General features: G+C 37.7%; 1 long non-coding RNA gene across 1 annotated transcript in view; it reads right to left on the reverse strand.

Annotated features, from left to right (window-relative positions):
* Positions 1 to 1,168: 1,168 nt before the first annotated feature.
* The window catches only part of LOC128665040 (uncharacterized), a 12,079-nt gene continuing 3,351 nt past the window's right edge, over positions 1,169 to 9,896 (reverse strand). Inside the window, exons 2-3 of the long non-coding RNA XR_008402975.1 lie at positions 3,635 to 3,720; positions 1,169 to 1,272 (exon numbers count right to left, since the gene is read on the reverse strand). This is a non-coding gene — a long non-coding RNA (uncharacterized LOC128665040). The remainder of the gene's footprint in view (positions 1,273 to 3,634; positions 3,721 to 9,896) is intronic.

Consider the following 9,896-nt stretch of genomic DNA (forward strand, 5'->3'; position numbering starts at 1 on the left):
CAATTTCCAAAATATAGCTGCAAGCAGCAATAGAGGTGGCCAAGCGCATCATCTTTGCAATGGCATACAAGCAGCTAAGTCACAATATAAAGCTATAAAGCAAGTTTTTATATTTCTAACATAAGCATTTTTCAAGATGGCTGCCATACCATTTGACTAATATTTTCAACACAAACAGATGTAACTCTAGGTCACAATATATGGTTAAACAGCAAATTTCACAGTTCTAACTAAGTGGTTGCAGAGAAAATAGATTATTTTTTTTTTGCGTAAAGCAAAATGGCTGCCAGATCATATGATATACAGCCTCCATATTATGCACAATAGTTCTCACCATAGATGTCAATAAACATAGCAAAATTAATCATTTTTGTAAAGCGTTTTTTGTTTTATTATAAATAGAAAAATATTGTTAAGCATTTTTGAACAGTTAAAAATGGCTGCCACACCACATAACCTATCAACTTCTCTTGAACAAATCTGAATGTTAGTCAAAAGATAACTCTATAAACAAAATCTCAAGTCTGTCCCATAAGCGGTTTCGGAGAAGAAGATTTTTGTAGTTTTTAAAAACAGAGCATACAAAACAAAATGGCCACCAAGCTATTCAATATATGGCTTTCAAATTGCACATACTAATGCTCATTATAGACCTCTACAATTTGCAGAAGTTTTATGAAAATTTGCAAATGTTTTATTTCACAAAGGCAACTGTGCAGTGCAAATTTTGGATATTGTCTTTGAGGGTTATGACTATGTGTCTATTACACTGTAATATTGTTAAATATTGTAAAACTAATGCATGAAGTGCAAATTTACGCAATTAAATGTTGATAAAAATGATAATGCCTCATGGCAGCCATATTGTCTTCCTCATACCCCACTACCTGCCCACTTGACCCTATTCCTTCACATCTAATACCTTCTCTGTCTCCCACCCTCACTCCGGCTCTTACTCACATATTCAATCTATTCCTTTCTACCGTTTCATTCCCTGCCTCCATCAAACATGCAAAGGTCACCCCATCCTCAAAAAACTCTCCCTTGACCCTAACTCTCCTGCAAACTACTGCCCCAATACAAAGAAGAAAAAAGGGCGCCTCCTAGTGTAGCCAATATGTCACAAGCAATAAGTGTATGGTAAAATCATACTCACAATGTATGAAGGCAGAGATAATGCCTAGGAAAACACTCTGGGAACTCCACAGTGTCCCAGCAAACTGTGCACCTGCCAAGGCTGCTCCTCCTGAAGTCAGAATAGGATTCTGCAATCTGGAATAATGAAGGAAAGAAGAGGGCGACCCCTAGTGCAGATCAATCGGATAAACAATTTACACCAACTGTTTACGACAAAAGGATACTCACAAATTGGGTTGCACACTGTAGTGCAAATGAAGCATACTAGGTATATTAAAGTGACCTAGTAGTGCACATATAAACCCAGGTAATATTCAGCTGCAGCGGTAGATGTACTCCAAGTGGGGCAATGGAAAAAGGAAAGGAGACTCCAGTATATAAAATTACACACTTCCTGTCCTCCAACTCATTGCTCGACCCCCGCTTTTTCCTCAGGCAAGTGCTGCCCCATATCACTGCTCCCGCTAGCTTAAAAAATCCTTGAAAAACTAGTTTTCAATCGCCCAACCCACTTCCTGTCCTCCAACTCATTGCTCGACCCCCTGCAATTTGGCTTCCATCCCCAACACTCAGCTGAGACTGCCCTCACCAAGGTTACCAACGATCTCCTTTCTGCTAAAAACAAAGACTACTACTGTATACTCATCTTACTTTACCTCTTTGCTGCCTTTGACACTGTTGACCATCCCCTACTCCTACGGACTCTCAGTTATCTTGGGCTCTGTTACACTGCCCTCTCCTGGATTCACTCTTATCTCTCTAACAGATCCTTCTATGTCTCTTTTTTAGGTGACTCCTCCTCTCAATTGCCTCTGTCTGTTGGAGTACCTCAAAGCTCTGTCCTGGGTCCTCTACTCTTCTCTATTTACACTTTTTCACTGGGTAAACTTATCAACAGCTATGGCTTCAACTATCACCTCTATGCTGATGATACCCAGATCTACTTATCCAAACCCTGCACTCTCTCCTTCTGTCAATTCTCACATCAGCGACTGCTTATCTGGCATTTCCTCCTGGATGGCCTCTCACCACCTAAAAATAAACATGTCCAAGACCGAACTACTTCTAATCCCCCCCCCCTCTAACTTTACTCCCGTTTCTAATTTTTCCATCACTATTGGCGTCACCACTATATCCCCATCACCCCAAGTCTGCTGCCTTGGAGTCACACTTGACTCAAATCTGTCCTTCATTCCCCACATCCAATTGCTCTCTTCATCCTGCAGCAACCACCTACACAATATCTCCAAAATGTGTCCGTTTCTGAGTGCTGAAACCACTAAACAGCTAATCCACTCCCTGGTAATTTCCCGACTTGACTACTGTAATAACCTACTAACTGGTCTCCCCTCTCCCGCCTTTCTTCCCTTCAATACATCCTAAATGCATCTGCTAGGCTAATAAACCTCTCTCGATGCTCTTTTTCTGCTGCACCTCTCTGTCCCTTCACTGCAGAGTTAAATTTAAAATTCTCACCCTGACCTACGAAGGCCTCACCAATGCTGCCCCACCCTACCTGTCCTCACTCATCAACAAATATACTCCAGCCCGCCCCCTAAGATCCAACAATGACTTTTTCTCTAACATCACTTCCTCTCATGCTAGACTACAGGACTTCTCTCGTGCGGCACCAACCCTCTGGAACGCACTTCCTCGAGTTGTCAGACTTTCACCTAACCTCTCCTCCTTTAACCGTTCCCTAAAGACCTTTTTGTTCAGGGAAGCTTATCACCCGACTTATTAACAAATGAACTTCACTTACCTAACAGTTGCCCTCATCTATCTCCTCACTAATATCATTCTCACATTTGCAGTCCCCACCTCCTGTTTCCCATCCTCCTACCCATCTAGATTGTAAGTTCCCACGGGAATAGGGCCCTCAATTCCCTCTGTATTTGTCTGTAAAATTATATCTTTTATTGTATTGTTTCTCCATTGTACTTTTATCCTTGTACCCAAAATGCAAGATGTCTGCTACGTCATGTGACCAAGGCACTTCTGTTGAGCAATGACTAATCTAGGTCATAGCAGCACTAAGCACAGCAGGTTTCAAAGTTGTAACATAAGCAGTTCCAGAGCTAAAGATTTGTAAGCGTTTCTCGAAATTTGTCGCAAAAAGCAATATGACTGCCTAACCTTATGACCTATGAGTTCAATGTTGCATAAGATGTAGCAGAGTAATAGGCTGTACCAACATACTTGATTTAAAGAGCTTTGCTATAGCAGTTTAAGAGTTATGGGCAATAGAAAAAGTGGCGGAATAATAATAAAAATAATAATAAAAATAATAATAGTAATAATAATAAATAATAATCCTGACAATAACAATAGGTTGTCCAGCAACTACGTTGCTTGGCCACCTAATAAATATAATACATTGTGTGATAATTTAGCAGCTTGAATAAATGAATAGGTGCCAAAATGTCAGAAAAAGTTCAGTGTAGGGACAAAGAATGCTCTTAGTTTGAGATTATATATTTACGTACATGTTACTGACCTGGAATTCTATGTACTGCTGTTTGACCTTTATCAGTGTAATCAGGGTGTAGCAAAATCTGAATGGCTGCAGGCAGCTGAAGTTTTCTGTGGAAAACAAAACAAAACACTGTTTATGTTTTAACTGATCTTAACTTTATGACATTTAAAAGACACAGGTCTAGATTTCAGTCTTGATAATAACCATGTTTTTTTTTAAAATGGCTTTGGTGATCTATTACGGGGGGCATTAAATTCATATAATGAAGATTTATCAAGCAGCATTCACAGCTATTGAGGCTTTGCAGCGCAGGCTTTGCATTTTAAGAAACAAAAACTACTTCTTTAGCCTCTTCAAGACCTCAGAAGTGGCAAGATCAATCACTCAGACACTTGCTTTTTTGGGGGGATTGACATGCCCTGATCTCACGCAATTGGTTGCTAGAGAGCAGGGGACGGCATTGCACAAGATAGCTCTTGTGCAATGATAATTTTCACCATGCGGTGCTGCATTGCAGGGGTGATTGCAGGTGGACGGGTTCTATACTTAAAAACGTCTGTCTGCAATCTTGATTAAAGTTATATTAATATATCAGCAATTAAGACATGCATTGCAAAATAAATGTTTTAAAATAATTTAATGCTGTTGTTAGTTCACAAGGTTTTGCTAATCATGAGCAGTTCAGGTCTGTACCTGTTTAAAAGCCTGGTGGAGCAATATGTGGCAACACTGTAAGCAACCTTATTTGTGACAATGATATACATTGTAAAACACTATAGGGTAGCACTAGCATGGCTTGCAATAATGTATAACAATGTTACAAAATATTGGTTCAAACACTGCTGCCATAGAATCCTAAAGACATATGCACGCTCTTGAGCCAATCTAAGTATGCTCTTCAACAAAAGATACCAAAAGAAGTACACTTTAAAAGTAAATGGGAAAGTTGCGTAAAACTGCACATTTAAGGGGACACTAAATATATTTCATGCACCTTTCTATAATAATGGGTGCTGCCATTATAGAACCTAGGTTACACTGCAGTTATCTGGAGCAGATTTGCTGCACTGGAATATAGGGAAAGACAGATTTCAACATGACGGCACCCATGACTAGAGAGAGTCGGGGAATTACCTCAATACTATGCTTATGAAACGTTTTTAGTATTTAAAATCCAATTAATCTGAATCATGACAGTTTAATGTTGGCTTTCATGTTCCTTTAAGCATTGTAAAATATTTAATTAAACATCATTTGTTACAAAATATTTATCCATAAATGAAACTAGTGAGATCATTATTATATAATCAGATATTCCATATGCTTATGATTTTTCTTTCCATTTCTGCAAAAGAACACTGTGGTACATAGGGTTTAGATGAGTCAGTATTTTCTGACTCATTTACTTGCAGCTGTCATATTTTGCTGCATTATCTAAACTATCTTGTGATGACAGTGTATCAAAAGTAATCTGGAAAGTTGCTGTAAAGAAAGTGAAAACCGTTAATTAATTAATTAGAGTCAAGAAACTTCAACAGGTACCACATGCAAACAAGCTTCAGGGGCTCATCATTATCTGCATGTTAACAGCTGGAGATGAACCCTTCTTTGATGTGGATGTGATCACTCATCTTGTTTATTGGAACACTGTTTTTTCATTATCAATTGGGTTTGGTCCTCATGTGCCAGTCCTTTTTCGTTGATTACAATCCAGACTCTTGATAGTTAACACTTTACAAGTCAATTTTCACTTAATGGGGTATATTTATGTAAGTGCAAGCGGACATGATATGATGTAGCGTATCATGTCCGCTGCACAACGATAAATGCCAACAGCATATGCATTCAGCATTTATCATTTCACCAGCAGTTCTTGTGAACTGCTGGTCCAGTGCCGCCCCCTGCAGATTCGCAGCCAATCGGCCGCTAGCATGGGGTGTCAATCAACCCAATCGTATTCAATCAGGTTGATTTCTGTCCGTCGCCTCAGAGCAGGCGAACAAGTTATGGAGCAGCGATCTTTATAGTACAAATAAGAGAGAAAAGGTAGGAACTCAATATGTTACTACACACAAGACAGGGATTTTAGCACACTAATTTCTATTAGTCATTAGTCAAAAAATGTTGTTGACCCACCAACATACGTGGTTGAATGCAGTGCCTATCTAATCATGGATACACATCATGAAAACAAATCTACAAATATAGTATGGAGAAATGAACCATTAATACTATAAGTCGCACTCAGAGTAGGGTTGTTCAGATTACCTAAAATGCAAAAAGAGTGATAGAGTGAAGCACAAAATAACAAGGCAACACCTCCACTAGAGGGTGCCTTCGCATCCGGGGCGAAAAATGGCCACCATAGTGATCCTTGAGGATCTATGCTTGTCAGTTTAAATGCTCCAAAGAACTCCCAAAATTGCATAAAACACAATATAATTACACCCTTAAGTTAATACAACGTTAATCAATTGCAAACATATATAAGGACCATTCAGCGCCTCTACTAGAGGGAGAGGGAGAAAAAATCGTTCTACCTTAGTAATCCATTAGGCTCTATGCTGTAATAAACAATAGGATATATGCAATATTGTACGTACGAATGGATACAATTACTGTATCCCTTTGTTCCGGCATTGCGATTCACTTGTTGTATAGTGAAAAGCTGCGCTATGGCAGCGAGATCATTAAAACCCTTGCGACTTTAACGAGCCTTATTGTTATAAAAAAAAAGGCAAACACAGATAACATCATAACGATTTATTTGACACGCTTCTTTATATTTGTTCATTCCTACGGCAGCACTGATTTCACGCATTATTTTTGCCCATTCCATTCCATAATTTTTTCTTTAAATAAAATCACATACTCTACATCTCATAAATAAATATTTTATATACTGTATATATATTTTTTTTTTTCTGGGAGAGCAACCAGATGTAGTGTGTGTGTCACCTTCTTAAAAGCATTAGAGCTTGTTCCATCAAGTCAAAGTAAGTTACTTAGGGGTTACAGAACCCAATCTTTTGGAATACATACAGTTATAGCAAACACCACTGCTGTGTTTAGCAATGACAAGATATGTAGGTAGTGTGCGGCCCACGTTTGTTGCACTTGTATGGAAAATGACCTGCGACTAAAATGAGTTTGACACCCCTAGTGTAGACAAACCAGTTCACTGAAGCAGTGATACATTTATAGGAAATAGTTTCTGTAAATCAAAAAATATCACAAAAAATGATTCTAAAAATGCTCTGCAATGCATTTCATATGTTATCTTTATGTCCCTAGTCCCTTTAACACCACTAGATTTCCTCTTAAGCAATGTGAGAGGGGGGGGGGGTGATGTCACTTTTTTCCTGGGCATGCAGTTTTAAACAACTTTCCAATTTACTTTCATCATCAAATTTGCTTTGTTCTTTTGGTATTCTTTATTGAAAGCTAAACCTAAATAGGCCCATATGCTAATTTCTAACCCTCGAAGGCCGCTGCTTATCTCAGTGCATTTTGACAGTTTTTAAGCTAGTCATGTGTGCCATATAGATAACATTGTGCTCACTCCTGTGGAGTTACCTAGGAGTCTGCACTGATTGGCTAAAATGCAAGTCTGTCATAAGAACTTAAAATAAGGGGTCAGTCTGCAGAGGCTTAGATACAAGGTAATCACAGAGGTAAAAAATATATTAATATAACCAGGTTGGTTATGCAAAACTGAGTAATGGGTAACAAAGTGATAATTTATCTTTTTAAACAGTCAAAATTAGACTGTCCCTTTAATGATAAAATCCGTGTACAAAAGTAGATTTAAAAACTAACTACACTGAGAATGACAATAATAAAAATCCTTATTTCGTTATTATAATTTTTCATGTTTGTGTTCTGTATAATACTAATCAGAATTAAATTGCAATGTCTTTTTTTTTACATATAAATACCTCCAATAGTTATACATTGCTAAGCTGATAACTGTTAAACATCACAGTTTAATGTTTCACAGTTTAATTATAACTTGTTTTATTGTTTGTTTGTGGACACTTAAAGGGACAGTACACACCAATTTTTATATAACTGCATGTAATATACACTACTATAAAGAATAATATGCACAGATACTTATATAAAAATCCAGTATGAAACCTTTTAAAATTTTACTTAGAAGCTTCCAGTTTAGCTCTGTTTAAAAGGTTAATGGAACACCCACTGCAAGTGGGAAATATCAGACACTTCCCCCTCCCCCTTCCTTTGCATATAAAAAGACCCTTTACACAAACAGAATCAAGCTGGAGTAGGTATACGTCGGTATTCTCCTAAACCTTTGGGGCTTGGTTAGGAGTCTGAAAATCCTAGCAATGTTATTTAAAAATAAGCAAAACTATACATTTAAAAAAAAAAAAAAAATTGTATGGACTATATAAATGGATCATCTACAAAACATTTATGCACAGAAAAATCTAGTGTATAATGTCCCTTTAAGGGATATGAAACCCAAATTGTTTCTTTCATGATTCAAATAGAACATGCAATTTTAAGCAACTTTCTAATTTACTCCTACTATCATTTTTTCTTTGTTCTCTTGGTATCTTTATTTGAAAAGCCGGAATATAAGTTTAGGATCTGGCCCATTTTTGGTTCAGTACCTGGGTAGCGCTTGCTGATTGGTGGCAAGGGTACCCCTAGGCTTGCATCTAATGGGCATTACCCACCCACAGTTCAACCTGGCCATCACTCTGTCCCAACTCCAATGCTCACAGCAACAAACTGCCAAAGCTAAAGCAGGTCGTACAATGGAAATAACTGATTAAAGAATACATTATGAAAGCAAGGAGCTAATTCAACAAAACCTACTCCTGCTTTTATTAGCAACCCTAAGAAAGCCACCATACCAGCTATGCCAACAAACCCCAAAACAGTTCTACTCTGGCACGCAGCAGAAAGAAGACAGTGCTCTTCATGCAGGGCTTTATATCAGTTAAGTCCCCCCCCCCCCCAAACTTGCAACAAAGCAACTGACCTGTTCAGAACTGTCCTACTTACTCACATCAGGGTTTTAACCCTTAAAGGGCCACTAAACCCAAAATCTTTCTTTCATGATTCAGATAGAGAATACTAATTTAAACAACATTACAATTTACTTCTATTATTTATTTTGCTTAAAGGGACACTGAACCCAATTTTTTTTCTTTTGTGATTCAGATAGAGCATGCAATTTTAAGCAACTTTCTAATTTACTTCTATTAGCAAATGTTCTTCATTCTCTTGGTACCTTTATTTGAAAATCAAGAATGTAAGTTTAAATGCCGGTCCATTTTGGTGAACAACCTAGGTTGTTCTTGCTGATTGGTGGATACATTCATCCACCAATAAACAAGTGCTGTCCAAGGTTCTGGACTTTCTTTTTCAAATAAAGATAGCAAGAGAACAAATAAAAATTGATAATAGGAGTAAATGAGAAAGTTTCTTAAAATTGCATGTTCTATCTGAATCACGAAAGAAAAAAATTGGGTTCAGTGTCCCTTTAATTTTTTTAGATATCCTTAGTTGAAGAAAAAGCAATGCACATGGGTGAGCCAATCACACGAGGCTTCTATGTGCAGCAACCAATTAGCAGCTACTGAGCATATCTAGATATGCTTTTCAGCAAAGAATATCAAGAGAATAAAACAAATTAGACAATAGAAGTAAATTAGAAAGATGTTTAAAATTGATTGTCTTTTTAAATCATGAAAGAAAAAATGTTAGAAAAGAACAATAGATAGAGGCGCCAATGGTGCAGATCAATGGTGAATCTTATAAACTTCTGACAAGGGATAAACACAGGGTACTCACTTGTATGAAAGGCAATCAGTTATGCCTATAGATACAGGCTGGATTTCTACAGCAGTCCAGCTAGCTGATCCAGGGTAACCCCAAGGTGCAGGGGGTCATCAAACACAAAATATATAACATCAGGGTATGAGAGCAGGATACTGGGGTCAGGGATTCTCACCCTAAAAGTAGCGTAGCATAAAACCATACACAGCACATAGAGTTGGTAAAATTAAAAACAAATTTATTATAAAAGTTATAAAAATACACAACTCATGTTAGTGCCAATAAAAGTTATGGCAAACAGAGAAACAGTGCGACGCGTTTCTCAGTAAAACTGTTTCCTCAGGCATGTTTCTCATCTGTTACTTTCATCCTTATATAGGGCTATGCTACTAACAACCCCATTCTCCCACCGCCAACAATTAAAACACACAGGACCAATCAGGAACCTTCGTTTGTACACACCCACCCT

This window comes from Bombina bombina, chromosome 6 (genome assembly GCF_027579735.1).
Source record: "Bombina bombina isolate aBomBom1 chromosome 6, aBomBom1.pri, whole genome shotgun sequence".
NCBI lineage: Eukaryota > Metazoa > Chordata > Amphibia > Anura > Bombinatoridae > Bombina > Bombina bombina.